Raw genomic sequence first — 16,570 nt, forward strand, 5'->3', positions numbered from 1 at the left:
CCTCGTGAAACTATAGTTCAATTCTTTTATCTTGGCGGCTCGCACGTGCCCGCCCAGACGCGGGAGATTGCTGCGTTGCCAGTTGCACGCGCCAAGAGAAGCAGCGCCGTAGTATAGTATACAGGGTGTTGCAAAAAGGTACGGCCGAACTTTCAGGAAATATTCCTCACACAAAAAGAAAGAAAATATGTTATGTGGTTCAAATGGCTCTGAGCACTATGGGACTCGACATCTGAGGTCATCAGTCCCCTAGGCTTAGAACTACTTAAACCTAACTAACCTAAGGACATCACACACATCCATACCCGAGGCAGGATTCGAACCTGCGACCGTAGCAATCGCACGGTTCCGGACTGCGCGCCTAGAACCGCGAGAACACCGCGGCCGGCTATGTTATGTGGACATGTGTCCGGAAACGCTTACTTTCCATGTTAGAGCTCATTTTATTACTTCTCTTCAAATCACATTAATCGTGTAATGGAAACATACAGCAACAGAACGTACCAGCGTGACTTCAAACACTTTCTTAGAGGATATGTCCAAAATTTCCTCCGTTAGCGAGGATACATGCATCCACCCTCCGTCGCATGGAATCCCTGATGCGCAGATGCAGCCCTGGAGTACGGCGAATTGTATCACAGCCGTACACAGTACGAGCACGAAGAGTGTCTACATTTAGTACCGGGGTTGCGTAGACAAGAGCTTTCAAATGCCCCCATAAATGAAAGTCAAGAGGGTTGAGGTCAGGAGAGCTTGGACGCCATGGAATTGGTCCGCCTCTACTAATCCATCGATCACCGACTCTGTTGTTAACAAGCATACGAACACTTCGACTGAAATGTGCAGGAGCTCCATCATGCATGAACCACATCTTGTGTCCTACTTGTAAAGGCACATGTTCTAGCAGCACAGGTAGAGTATCCCCTATGAAATCGTGATAACGTGCTCCATTCAGCGTAGGTGGAAGAACATGGGGCCCAGTCAAGACATCACCAACAATGCCTGCCCAAACGTTCACAGAAAATATGTGTTGATGACGTGATTACACAATTTCGACCGGATTCTCGTGAGCCCACACATGTTGATAGTGAAAATTTACAATTTGATCACGTTGGAATGAAGCCTCATCCGTAAGAGAACATTTGCACTGAAATCAGGATTGACACATTGTTGGATGAACCATTCGCAGAAGTGTACCCTTGGAGGCCAATCAGCTGCTCATAGTGCCTGCACACGCTGTACATGGTACGGAAACAACTGGTTCTGCCGTAGCACTCTCCATACAGTGATGTGGTCAACGTTACCTTGTGCAGCAGCAACTTCTCTGACGCTGGCATTAGGGTTATCGTCAACTGCACGAAGAATTGCCTCGTCCATTGCACGTGTTCTTGTCGTTCTAGGTCTTCCCCAGTCGCGAGTCATAGGCTGGAATGTTCCGTGCTCCCTAAGACGCAGATCAATTGCTTCGAACGTCTTCCTGTCGGGACACCTTCGTTCTGGAAATCTGTCTCAATACAAACGTACCGCGCCATGGCTCTTGCCCCGTGCTAATCCACACATCAAATGGGCATCTGCCAATTCCGCTTTGTGGTTTGCACTGACTGCAAAACCACGTTCGTGATGAACACTAACCTGTTGATGCTACGTACTGATGTGCTTGATCCTAGTACTGTAGACCAATAGGTCGCATGTCAACACAAGCACCGATGTCAACATTACCTTCCTTCAATTGGGTCAACTGGCGGTGAATCGAGGAAGTACAGTACATACTGACGAAATTAAAATGAGCTCTAACATGGGAATTAAGCGTTTCCGGACACATGTCCACATAACATCTTTTCTTTATTTGTGTGTGAGGAATGTTTCCTGAAAGTTTGGCCGTACCTTTTTGTAACATCCTGTAGTTCGCAAACTACGTTTATGAAGTAAAGCCACCACGGCCGCATTAATCCTTTCGCTGCTACAGAGACGTGCTCCCCGTATTCCGCGCCGTGCACGATTTTATCATCACTACACTGCTTGTCTGTGCAGGTGTTCCGACTGCTTTGACACACTTATCATTCGAATTCACAAAAACTATTTGGCCCAAAAATTTGATTTTTACACGTCCTATCTTGACTGGTACCTTCCCCCCATGTTGTTGTTGTTGTTGTTGTGGTCTTCAGTCCTGAGACTGGTTTGTTGCAGCTCTCCATGCTACTCTATCCTGTGCAAGCTTCTTCATCTCCCAGTACCTACTGCAACCTACATCCTTCTGACTCTGCTTAGTGTATTCATCTCTTGGTCTCCTTCTACGATTTTTACCCTCCACGCTGACCTCCAATACTAAATTGGTGATCCCTCGATGTCTCAGAACATGCCCTACCAACCAATTCCCCCCATAAATGTTCGCAGCTCGTGGACGTGCGGTAGCGTTCTCACTTCCCACGCCCGGGTTACCGGGTTCGATTCCCGGCGGGGTCAGGGATTTTCTCTGCCTCGTGATGACTTGGTGTTGTGTGATGCCGTTAGGTTAGTTAGGTTTAAGTAGTTCTAAGTTCTAGGGGACTGATGACCATAGCTGTTAAGTCCCATAGTGCTCAGAGCCAGAGCCACCATAAATGATTTAATTTTGTTTCGATGTTCAACGCAGTTATTGTGCAGTATTAAATGTAGTAAACCATTGCACGAAATTCTGGAGAATCTGCTGAGGTAAAGGTCCATAGTGTATACTTTCCGCATGGTCGATTTTAGTTGCCACTAGAAATTTCAAAAAAATTACTTTCAAATGAATAAAATTCATGAAGTAAGACACATCGATATTGTTTTTAAATAAAGAAAATATTATGCACCGAACAAGGTTTGAATGCAGTACTATTAGCATAGTAGCGAAACACTTTTTTTTGTTTGATATAGTTCGTTGCGTTTTGTCTGGGCGGACGTCACAAGACATGCGTTCAAGTAGATCGTTGATTCCTTGACTCAGTTTGTTTTTATTACAGACAGCACGCAGCCCTCTTACCGAACACGCTTTTTTGTTGTTGTTTTTTTGCGTTTTGTTCGTTGTTGATCGTTGTGTTTGGTCGTTGCGGACGTCACATGACATCCGTTAAAGTTAGTTTGTTGATTCTTCCACTCAGATTTTTATTACAGAGGCCAACCAGCTCTCTGACCGGACACACTGAGCTACCGTACCGGCGAATGGCTCACTTCACCCATTGCGCTAACGCAGCTGTCCACTGGACAGACTCACTGGAGGACTTTAAAACATCACGCAAAATACCGACAAACACTGTTCGTATGACGATGAATTACTCATGTTTCGTCGAAGTACAATACGAAATATACAATTACCACTGTTCCTTATTGCGAAAAAGTGGTTACTGAGAATGATACAAACACCTTCCCTTGCTATCGCCTGAATTAGGAGGCTTATTGCTTGTTTGCTTTAATTAATTGATAGAATATGAAGCAATTGGTATAAAGAATACTTTTTCCAAACTTTATATACAAGGAAGTCTGCTATCAAGACACTTTATTTATGACTGAACGTTTCTAAAACTGAAGACACTCTTTCGTGCTCTGCACTGCAGTAGAGCTCTGGCGCCGTCGTTCTCTGTTCATTGGTTGACTGTATTTTGTGACGTCAGATGCGCAAAACGAATCTAAACTCGGCCGCCGTCGTAAATGACACGTACTTTAATTAAATGCTACCGAGCACTGATGTTACTTCTTTATCTTCTCGCGTAAAGACCTTCTCGGGACCACCTTCCAATATTAGTTTTTTAATTCTTTTTTGTTCTTTCCTTTTCTTGCGATATTCCTCCATTGTTTCATTATATTTCGTTTTCCTGTCTTCAAATCACTTTCTCCCAAATTTCTTTTCTTTCTTTCTTTTCCTTGTGCCGTTGTTCCCGCGGAGACGCAGGGTCGGCACCGTTAATCGGATGTGACAATGGTAGTTGAAAGGCTGGCCAGATGCCCTTCATGCCGCCACCCCGTACCCCAGTTTTCAAGAAGGCACGTCAAACAGATGTGCAGAACTATAGACCTATATCTCTAACGTCGATCAGTTGTAGAATTTTGGAACACGTATTATGTTCGAGTATAATGACTTTTCTTGAGACTAAAAATCTGCACTGTAGGAATCAGCATGGATTTCGAAAAAGACGATCGTGTGAAACCCAGCTCGCGCTATTCGTCCACGAGACTCAGAGGGCCATAGACACGGGTTCCCAGGTAGGTGCCGTGTTTCTTGACTTCCGCAAGGCGTTCGATACAGTTCCTCACAGTCGTTTAATGAACAAAGAAAGAGCATATGGGCTATCAGACCAGTTGTGTGATTGGATTGAAGATTTCCTAGATAACAGAACGCAGCATGTCATTCTCAATGGAGAGAAGTCTTCCGAAGTAAGAGTGATTTCAGGTGCGCCGCAGGGGAGTGTAGTAGGACCGTTGCTATTCACAATATACATAAATGACCTTGTGGATAACATCGGAAGTTCACTGAGGCTTTTTGCAGATGATGCTGTGGTACATCGAGATATTGTACCAATGGAAAATTGTACTGAAATGCAGGAGGCTCTGCAGCGAATTGACGCCTGGTGCAGGGAATGGCAATTGAATCTCAATGTAGACAAGTGTAATGCGCTGCGAATACTTAGAAAGAAAGCTCCCTTATCATTTAGCTACAGTATAGCAGGTCAGCAACTGGAAGCAGTTAATTCCATAAATTATCTGGGAGTAGGCATTAGGAGTGATTTAAAATGGAATGATCGTATAAAGTTGATAGTCGGTAAAGCAGATGCCAGACTGAGATTCATTGGAAGAATCCTAAGGAAATGCAATCCGAAAACAAAGGAAGTATGTTACAGAACGCTTGTTCGCCCACTGCTTGAATACTGCTCAGCAGTGTGGGATCCGTACCAGATAGGGTTGATAGAAGAGATAGAGAAGATGCAATGGAGAGCACCGCGCTTCTTTACAGGACCATTTAGTAATCGCGAAAGCGTTCCAGACATGATAGATAAACTACAGTGAAAGACTCTGTAGGAGAGACGCACAGTAGCTCGGTACGGGCTTTTGTTGAAGTTTCGAGAACATGCCTTCACCGAGGAGTCAAGCAGTATATTGCTCCCTCCTACAAATATATCGCGAAGAGACCATGAGGATAAAATCAGAGATATTAGAGCCCACACAGAGCCATACCGACAATCTTTCTTTCCACGAACAATACGAGACTGAAATAGAAGCGAGAACAGATAGAGGTACTCAAGGTACCCTCCGCCATACACCGTCAGGTGGCTTGCGGAGTATGGATGTAGATGTAGATGGAATGAGTGTACCCCAACTGTCTGCGTCTAGTGTAATCCATGGAATAGTGCGTAAGTGTTCAGATGTCTGCAGGCTGTGTAACTGAAGTCGGACGTGTTGACCAGGCCGGTATTCACCTAGGGGGATGTGGAAAACTGCCTAAAAACACATCCAGGCTGGCCTGCACCCCGGCCCTCGTTAATGAGCCAGGCGGATACGATCCGGGGCCGGAGCGTCTACCCGAGTCCAGGAAGCAGCGCGTTAGCGCGCTCGGCTAACCTAGCCGGTTCCCAATTTTCTTTTCTAAATGTATTAAATAATGTCATCTTACTTTTAACTCTTAGTGTTTTATTTTTCGATTGCAGTTTCGGTATTTGTGCCATTTTCAAGCATCTAAATAACGAAATACAACGTATTGAGAATAATGTAAAATGGGATTAACGGCACATACGCCAATTTTGTAGTTTGCTGACATTCCTATACTTACAAGATTTCTGACATAAGTTTATGTTACGTAGAGATAACAGCGAATATGAACATGAAAGAACAACTAATCAGCTGTACCAGTCATATTCTGTTTTATGTACCTCAGTTTCTAGTGGATTGTATATAACACGACAGTTTGACTCGTCTAAGAGTGTGCACTTATAATATATTGGAGTAAATGTCTAAAGCAACCGAGAAAAGTTTTGTTTCTGAGGACCGTTTGTTCATTAGGTATGTATTGTGGTTGTTTATTGAAGACGCTATAAATGTCAATCTTTTCTAGAGCCATTAACCATTAATGATTCCTCGATGCTTCTGGTGTTATGGTTGTAGTTTCGTATATGTGCACTAAATGAAGATTTGCAGTTTTCGCTTATGTTTGTGTGCTCCTTCAATCTGGTGAGGAAACATCTACCTCTTTGACCCACATAGAAACTTTCACGTTCACCACATTTGATTTATAAATACCTGATTGTGTAAACGGTTTTGTTTTGTGGGTGGTGTGTCTGACTAGTGTCCCCACTTTGTGCGGACGCCGATTCGTACATTGGCTTTGCGAAAATTATTAACTATTCTGTCTGATATGGCTCAATAATGAGGTAAAGCGGTGTATTTCGTTTTTTCTGGCGATTCTTCTCTTTTTAATGTTCTTTCTTTATATATATTGTTGCTTTTGTTATGCAATTTTTAGCATACATTTTGTCTACGATATTAGCAAGATTGCTTACTATATGTTTTCGTTAACACAACTCTTCAGTAATTCCGTTTTGTTCTAATGGGAGGTTAATGATTCTGGATCTCTGATGTGTCTATTACGTTCTTCTCTCCGCCTAACGTCAACCTATATGACAAAAACTTAGAAGCATAGACTGAGGTGACGAATGTCAAGGGATAGCGATATGGACATGCACAAATGGCGGCAGTACAGCGCACCCAGTGTATAAAATGGCAGTGCGTTAGCGGAGCTTTCATTTGAGGATCGCCGGAACAAAACGTGATATATATACACTTTTGCTGTATTCGCGTGTTTGAGCAGTAGGGGGGAGATACGGTAGTAATAATACATGCTGCCACAAAATAATTTTCAGCACAACGTGACATCAAGTGTTTTATGGTGTGTTTCTTCTTTTTATAGCTTGTGGAGCCATTTAGAGATCACTATTTGTTACCTTCTGTATTAACAGCAAATGGGGATTTATCGGTTTTTGTTCCGGTGCTACTCATTTGTACTCAGGTGATTCACGTGAAAACTTTCCGATGCGATTATGACCGCAAGATGGGAATTAACAGACTTTGAACGCGGAATAGTAGTTGGAGTTAGACTCATGGGACAATAATTTCGTAAATCGTTTGGGAATTCGATACTTCGAGATCCGCAGTGTCAATAGTGTCCCAAGAACACCAAATTTCAGGTATTACCTCTCTGTGGAGTCGTTTCACAAGACGCTTGTCTCACTGGATTCGTCCTATTCTGTCCACCGCCTGATTGCGGTTTAATTCATTAACTTTCCCAGGAACGAAAGGCTTATTAAATGATATTATGTTTGATTTTCTTTGTGTTCCATAGGAAATCATGACCTGTATTTATTACGTTTTTCCCTTCACCCTGCCCTATGTATGCGTAAATGTGACAGAATGAGTGTTTTTACGAGTGGTTTCGGGTTTCTTTTGTGGGGGACGCTGAGTCGGTTGTCGCCTGCTAGGAGCAGGTGATGTTTGCTTCTTGTTTGGAGGGTAGCACAGGATGACCAACTTAGGATCCCATTTCCTGTACAGAGATGTTTACCCCTTTTAGTCTGAGGTTGCTTTGCCTGTCAGGTTGGTGGCGGAAGCCTACCCCTCTGGTAGCGTCCGTTGCACCGGTAGTTAAGCGAAGCTCGGTGGAGAAAGGACAGTCTGCAGCTAGCGGTTGGTGAGTACAGTTCGTAGCTCCTAGAGAGGGTTTCTGCTTTGCCGAGTTAATATAACTTCGTGACGGCAAAATCATTCTGCTATTGCACCATTAAAATGTCTTACACATGTGCCTCGTTTAATGTTTAATTTCTGAACTCGTAATCAAGTTTACCACATGCCGATGTTCGTAAGCGGCAGGCGCGGATTCCGTGTCGTATATCTACTTTACAAACCTTGCGAATCGGATAAACCTATTTCCAAGCTAGTGCATGAGCACAGTGATGATAGGTATCTCTCTGAACTATTTCTGTCGTGCCGATCAGAGTGGCCGTGCGGTTATAGGCGCTTCAGTCTGAAACCGCGGGACCGCTACGGTCGTAGGTTCGAATCCTGCCTCGGGCATGGATGTGTGTGATGTCCTTAGGTTAGTTAGACTTAAGTAGTCCTAAGTTCTAAGGGACTTATGACCACAAATGTTAAGTCCCATAGAGCTCAGAGCCATTTGAACCATTTTTATTTCTGTCGTGGGTATGTAGATGGAACGATTGAATTATTGTGTTCCACTTCCTTTTTGTGTGTTTTTCCTTTTTTAATTGCGCTATTCTACCATTTTTTCGTGAATTATTTAGTTAAATTTTTCATTCAGACACCACTCATGTGTATTCATAGGATGTGCATCAAATTCAGTAATGAAATAAATGCGCTACGTAAAAGATAAACTCTGCGTCATTTATCTTTCCCATTGATGCCAGTTTTCAAATTAATTTTCTATTCCTGATTTTTTAAAGTAAATCTGCTTGCTTGTGATGAACAAAAATGGGAGAAAATCAATTTAATTAAACAAGCTCATTGATATACGACTTACAGTGCTGTTCATATTGTTAATTGCATTCTTATAATTAAGTTTTTCATTTAATTGAACTGATAATTTCCAGTTCGTTCTTTTCTTAATTGTTAGGAAGGGCTTGGGCTGATGGCGACCTTGTAACCAGAAACTGGTTGGTTCAAATGGCTCTGAGCACCATGGGACTTAACATCTATGGTCATCAGTCCCCTAGAACTTAGAACTACTCAAACCTAACTAACCAAAGGACATCACACAACACCCGGTCATCACGAGGCAGAGAAAATCCCTGATCCTGCCGGGAATCGAACTCGGGAACCCGGGCGCGGGAAGCGAGAACGCTAACGCACGACCACGAGATGCGGACTCACCATAAATTGCGTACAAGGGTTACATCTCCACTATTCTTGGTACGTAACGTATGTCGAGCCTTGGATAGAATCCGTTTAGAGTTCTCCATACATACTTTACACACTACATGAAATAACCACAGAAATCAATGTGGGATGTATGACGAACATATTCGTTAGGACAGTGTAGTGAAAACTGGCGTTAACTGCCTATGGCAGCAGACGACGGAAGTGAATTCCTTTGCTAACAGCACAACATCGCCTCCAGAGCTTATCCTGAGCTTGGACTCTAGGCGACTGGAAAACCGTAGCCTCGTCATATGAGTCAGTTAGTAAGAGCTGATGGTAGGGTTCGAGTCTGGCGCAGATCCCTCGAAGCCGCGGAGCCAAGATATCAACAAGGTACTGTGCAAGTTGTGTTTGCATGGAACGGACTGAGTCCTCTGGAAGTTCGGCTACTTGGAGACCATTTGCGCCCATTCGTGGACGTCATGTTCCCAAACAACGATGAAATTTTTATGGATGACGATGCACCATGTCACCGGGCCACAGTTGTTCGCAAGAACATTCTTAACAGTTCGAGCGAATCATTTGGCCACCCAGATAGCCCGATATGAATCCTATCAAATATTTATGGGACATAACAGAGAGGTCAGTTCTTGAGTTCTTGCACGAAATCCTGCACCAGCTACACATCCGCAATTGCGGATGGCTACAGAGGCAACATGGTTCAGTATTTCTGCAGGGGCTTCCAACGACTTGTTGAGTCGATCTACGTCCAGTTGCTGCCCTGCGCCGGGCAAAAGAAGGTCCGACATGATATGGGGAGGCATCCTATGACGTTCTCACCTCAGTGTATGAATTCAAGAAACTACAAAATTAGCTGTGTGTACTGTTAATTCCACTTTACATTGTTCTCATTACGTTTTTTTATATTTTGTAGATGCTTGAAAATGGCAAAAATGCTTAAACTGCAATCGTAAAATAAAACACTAACAGCAAAATGACATCACTTAAAAAATTTATACAACTGTGGACCCATGTTACAAGAAAGTAATTTTCTTTTCCGTCCTACTTGCAACTCTCCCAGTTCTAAGACTTTTTCCCAAGACACCACTGTTTCCAGTACTTCTCTTGCGTTATTCTTTTCCATGTTCCTTTCCTATCGTCTTGAAAACAGGTGGTTGTCATTCATTCTGAAAAATTTATTCAAAAATAGTAATCTCCTCTTCCTTGTTGTTTTCTGTTTTCTGTGTTCTGATAAATGTCATCGTTACTTATTAGTTTCCAAAGTACTGCGTTTATCTGAAGACCTAATATTTATTACTGCTTCTAATACTTCTAATTTTCGAGCTTATAATTTAATACTAGGCATTCGCTAGCAGGCAGGCATTCTGATTTTACTAATGTGTTGTCGTTCTTTCATTTGAGTTTTTTAGATAAGCACTTCTTGTTGTAAGTATTCTTAGTTATACCATTTGCAATTTCCATCTTGTTTATCCTTTCCTCTAAAGCAGATTTTTCTAAACCGTTTTCTCGAATAGTCTCTTCAAAATATTTGCATTTTTTATCTTATCTAGTATTTAAAGCTACATTATTAGTATTGCCACTTTTGAGCTGCACAGCTTGAGACTATTAAAACATCAGAATTTAAAGTAAACGATTGTTTGTCCAGAGACACAAAAGTTATTTGTGAGGAAGTACCATTTATGTATTAAACAAATCATGAAAGCCTATATATTAATCTACCCAAAACTATTTTCTGTAGCCTTAGAAGAGTTCTTCAGATCACATAAACTGTGCTGAAGAAAGAATTCGCATTAATGGATCTTATCTGAACCACCTTCGATTAATAGATGACGTTGTTTTGCTTGCTTCTGGATCCTGAAGAACATCAGCAAAAAATACAGAAGCTGAATAGAGCAATTAAGCCCACCGCACAATTTATTTGTCATCTCTTGTACTGTATTGAATTGGGGACCTAGAAACGACGGAAAGGCTTCGTCCCCGCCGTAGCCTCATTGATACACAACCCCACAACAGACTACAGCAGTCCACTCACCCCACTGCCACCCCACAACGAATCCAGGGTTATTGTGCAGTTCGGCCCTCAGTGGACTCCTCCCCCCCTCCACCCCCACCCGGGAACGTCTCACACCAGACGTGTGTAACCCCAACGTTGGCTGTTGGCGTGGTAGAGTAATTATGGTGTATGCGTACGTGGAGACAGTCTTTGCGCAGCAATCTCCGACATGGTGTAACTGAGGCGAAATAAGGGGAACCAGCCCGCATTCGCCGAGTCAGATGGAAACCCGCCTTAAAACCCATCCACAGACTGGCCGGCACACTGGACCTCGACATTAATCTGCCGGGCGGATTCGTGCCGCCCGGAAAGCAGTGCGTTAGATCACACGCCTAATCGGGCGGGCTGTTACCCCTTAAAGGCGTACACTGGCCGCCTAGGAGTTCTGTAGATGGTGTAGAACTGGTACCAGGCATTCATGTGATCATCCAACGCTGACTTAAGTCGTGGCAGTCAAGTGACGCGAATAGGCCAGTCGCCTGTATGGAATTAGCCGAGTAAGATGAGTGGACGTGGGGACGTGACAGAATGGCAGAGGGAGCTATCATGTTTCGACGTGCTCCTGACATATGCGAATGAAATAGCCGATTTGTTGCTGTATCACCGCGGACTGTCCAATGGGTGCGCGAGGAGTGGCGGTTCCACTAGCAGCAATGTAAGAAGATGTGTGAACTGTGATTGTAAAAAGATACTAACTGACAGGCACAAGATACGCGTGTCTCGCCTTGTCAAAGACAACCACTTTAAACCTGACAGAAACTGTAAAAGTTGACCTCAACCAGTTTCAGAGTCAACATTGCGAAGGGAACTGTATCTGTATACGATGAACTTTTGCAGACTGGTATCTCACAAACGACCATTGCCCTTGACAGCAGATAAAGCTGCATATCAACGATGGTCCTAATAACACAGAGACTCGACAGTTACTTTCTGGAGGCGTATAATGTGGTCCGACGAGTCACGATTTTGCCATTTTCGAAATGATGAAAGGTATATAGACCACATGTGGTCCAGTGACCAGTTTAGCGTGCAGTGTGTGGAGGATGAAGTTCACGCTAGATAGGCTCGTGTGACGTAGTGGAGGTGTTTCACAGGCCACGAATTGTGGCCTCTCACTCAGGTTCATTTTGTTACATCTGCATTATAAGTGTGCTGTGTACACTCCCATCTTCCAAGATGACAACAGCCATATCCATAGTACTGCAAGCATAGATACTGGTTTAACCCTTTCATCTCCGAATTATTTAAAATTTCGTATTTAATGCGAAAATCAGTTTTCTTTTGGAATGGATACTGAGTCAGGCCGTATTTCTAAATTTCTATTGTTGTTTATAGTTTTATAATCATTTTAAGTGGAACATATATGTCGCTATGGATTCGAGGAAGAACAAACAGTTCCTTAAATTTAACCTTCCTCGAGTCCAGTAGAACATATATGTTCAACTTTAAGTATTATTTTTACTACGGGCATGTGCCTGTAAAAAGAAGAAAGTACCATTATTATGTTAAACAAATTTATTTATTCATAGTTTAACATTTTATGAAATTTTTCGAAACATGGCTTACTGTGTAGTGGCACTTTGCACTAGTTTCATGTGAAATTAGTTCTTATCTCTTGCTTCCATGTGCTGCATTCTCTGCGTCGCCTCCTCATGTTCCTTACTGGAAAAAGTTTTCCAACTGTATATTAAAATGGCAAGATAATAAGTCAGTTATAGTTCTGTCAATTGCTCTCCACCCAAAAAATACACTATGTGAGCAAAAATATCCGGACACCTGGCTGGAATGACTTACTAATCCATCGGTTATGCTGGAATTCATTATGGTGTTCGCCCACCCTTAGCCTTGATGACAGCTTCCACTCTCACATGTATACGTTCAATCAGATGCTGGAAGGTATCTTGGGAAATAGTAGCCCATTCCTCACGGAGTGTTGCACCGAGGAGAGATGTCGTAGTCGGTCGATGAGGAATGGCACGAAGTCGGCGTTCGAAAATATCCCAAAGGTGCTCTGCAGGATCGACGTCAGGACTCAGTGCAGGCCAGTCCATTACAGGGACGTTATTGACGTGTAACCACACCGCCACAGGCCGTGCATTATGCACAGGTGCTCGATTGTGTTGACAGATGCAATCGCCATCCCCGAACTGCTCTTCAACAGTGGGAAGCAAGAAGGTGCTTAAAACATCAATGTAGGCCTGTTATGTGATAATGTCACGCAAAACAACGAGGGGAGTAAGCCCCCTCCATGAAAAACACGACCACACCATAACACTACCGCCTTCGAATTTTACTGTTGGCACTACTCACGCTGGCAGATAGCGTTCACCGGCATTCGCCATACCCACACCCTGCCATCGGATCGCCACATTGTGTACCGTGATTCGACCCTCCACACAACGTTTTTCCACTGTTCAATCGTCCATTGTTTACGCTCCTTACACCAAGTGAGGCGCCATTTGGCATATACCGGCGTGATATGTGGTTTATGAGCTCGTCCATGAAATTCAAGCATTCTCATCTTCCGGCTTACTGTCGTAGTACTTGCTGTGGATCCTGGTGCAGTTTGGAATTCCTGTGTGATGGTCTGGATAGATGTCTGCCTATTACGCATTACGACCCTCTTCAACTGTCGGTGGTCTCTGTCAGTCAACAGAGGAGATCGGCCTGTACGCTTTTGTGCTGCATGTGCCCCTTCACGTTTCCATTTCATTATCACATCTGAAACAGTGGACCTAGGGATGTTTAGGAGTGTTGCAATCTCTCGTACAGACGTATGACACAAGTGACACCCAATCACCTGAACACGTTCGAAGTCCATTGAGTTGAGTTCCGCGGTGCGCCCTTTCTGCTCTTTCACGATGACATTGAGTACTGAAGTCGCTGATATAGAGTACCTGGGAGTATGTGGCAGCACAATGCACCTTATATGAAAAACGTATGTTTTCCGGGGTGTCCGGGTACTTTTGATCGCAAAGTGTATAAGATTCGTCACACGAAAAAATTGAGTTGGTACAACCTCAGGTATATCGTGTCCTGGATCCAAAGCAGAGAACACAGCTGTATTGGAAGCTGTGGACGAGTTCTAGCTAGGGAAAGATATGCTACAGCTAGTAGGTCACTCAAATTGTGACATCACGTTTCTTATTTCATTTTGAGTGTTGCAATAGTAAACAGTTTCGTCGTGAGGAACCGTAATAATGGAGGAAAATGTCATCAACTTTCTTTTCACCTTGCTCTCGGTAAGGCAGATTCCAACTTGGTGAAGTATAAAGGGCATTCATCATAACAAAAACTGGAGTTTGTGGAGTTTTCCGTTTCTTATAAAAGCAGAGGACACAAAATAACATTACAGCACCGGATAAAATATATAATCTAAAAATTTAGACACAGATGTGAACGATAGGCAACAACAGAAACTCTCTACACACACACACACTGGCTATAACTCAAAACCACTAGACGCTTTTAAAAGTAATTTATAAATAAATTTGTGCACAAATATGTATGTTTCTAGCAAAAAAGTAAGAAAAACAATAAATACCTTTAATGACCTTATCTATTGCAGACAAGTGAAAAATTACATAAAACTGCCAAAACACAATGCGCAACTGAAACAGTTGCGCAATATCTAGCGAATTGGGTGGCAAACAACGGGTTTTTTGGCTCCAAACAGTTAATACATTCAACATTAGATCGCTGCACCACACAGATATGAGATACTGATATCCCTGTGAACTCAGGGAAATGAATGTCGATGTGGGATACGCATGTCCTGCTCGTCACGAAAGGTTAACGAACGCTTAGGTATCCTAGCTTACCTCGACTGACCTGCTAAATTATTTCATTTCAAGGCATTATTTCATTGATGTGGACGTTATTTAATCGATGTGGACGTTTATCCTTAATTAATAAATGCAACGAAAATTTAATATTACAGAGAACCACAATAACTGTATTAAGGCAAATTTATGTTGGCCCACGGCATTCACCTGAGTTTTGCGTCTCTGATACTGCTAAGGTAACAGACTTCACCTACAGTGAAGAGCCGTGGCTACTTTTTTAAATCGCATTTTGAGTGCTGGTGCGATTCTCAGCGACGGACGCATTGATCTGTGACAGAGGTAACTGGCACGAGCCGCTACGGACGCTAAGGCAGAGTGTACCTCCGTGTGCAGAGGGCATCTTCGTTCTCCTCAAAATAAATACTGAACGTTAAGCTAATTGGATATAGCAGTTAACATGCAAATGTTTTAAGCCCTCTGTTCCTTTACTTGATATAAATTTACTAAAAGCGCAAACTCTGTGGCACTTAAACAACACATTTATGATCGGTAATGTACCTCAAACTTAATTTAGTTTTGTGTTCCGACAGTAGCTGGCCCAGAATGATAATCTGTTTTATTAAACAGTTACGCTGCAATAATATCGCATAAGAATACGAGTGTTTCGAAGAGATTCATTCAATTCCAAAAAAACTACTAGGGTGTGCTGGAAAGCAATGCTTCCGAATTTTTATCTGAAAGCTCTTAAAGCTTTTTAAATAAAACGAACATTATTGACATTCTACATCTTTATTCTTAATGTCTACGTACTTATCTCTCAACACAGTCATTCTAGCGACGAACACATCTCTCCCAAAGACAGAACAGTTTGTTGATACTGTCACAATCTCAGCATGTGGCCGAAATCATTTAGGGAAATCCGGAAAACTTAAATCAGGATGGCTAGACGAAGACTGGGGCCTCCACCTTCTCGAATCGGTTTGTCCCTAGTGTACACTAGTCTCCAGAAGAACGGAAGGTTCCTAATGATTGGAAAAGAGCACAGGTAGTACCAGTCTTCAAGAAGGGTCGCCGAGCAGATGCGCAAAACTATAGACCTATATCTCTGACGTCCATCTGTTGCAGAATTTTAGAACATGTTTTTTGCTCGCGTATCATGTCGTTTCTGGAAATCCAGAATCTACTCTGTGGGAATCAACATGGATTCCGGAAACAGCGATCGTGTGAGACGCAACTCGCTTTATTTGTTCATGAGACCCAGAAAATATTAGATACAGACTCCCAGGTAGATGCTATTTTCCTTGACTTCCGGAAGGCGTTCGATACAGTTCCGCACTGTCGCCTGATAAACAACGTAAGAGCCTACGGAATATCAGACCATCTGTGTGGCTGGATTGAAGAGTTTTTAGCAAACAGAACACAGCATGTTGTTATCAATGGAGAGACGTCTACAGACGTTAAAGTAACCTCTGGCGTGCCACAGGGGAGTGTTATGGGACCATTGCTTTTCACAATATATATAAATGATCTAGTAAATAGTGTCGGAAGTTCCATGCGGCGTTTCGCTGATGATCCTGTAGTATACAGAGAAGTTGCAGCATTAGAAAATTGTAGCGAAACGCAGGAAGATCTGCAACGGATAGGCACTTGGTGCAGGGAGTGGCAACTGACCCTTAACATAGACAAATGTAATGTATTGCGAATACATAGAAAAAAGGATCCTTTATTGTATGATTATAAGATAGCGGAACAAAACACTGGTAGCAGTTACTTCTGTAAAATATCTGGGAGTATGCGTGCGGAACGATTTGAAGTGGAATGATCATATAAAATTAAT

The 16,570-nt window shown here is 42.9% G+C and overlaps 1 protein-coding gene across 1 annotated transcript in view; it reads left to right on the forward strand.

The window, feature by feature from the left end:
- LOC126297821 (dihydropyrimidine dehydrogenase [NADP(+)]) overlaps positions 1-16,570 on the forward strand; it is a 280,937-nt gene that overhangs the window by 198,230 nt on the left and 66,137 nt on the right. The window lies entirely within an intron of this gene.

The sequence above is a fragment of the Schistocerca gregaria genome, chromosome X (assembly GCF_023897955.1).
Source record: "Schistocerca gregaria isolate iqSchGreg1 chromosome X, iqSchGreg1.2, whole genome shotgun sequence".
In the NCBI taxonomy this organism is placed as follows: domain Eukaryota; kingdom Metazoa; phylum Arthropoda; class Insecta; order Orthoptera; family Acrididae; genus Schistocerca; species Schistocerca gregaria.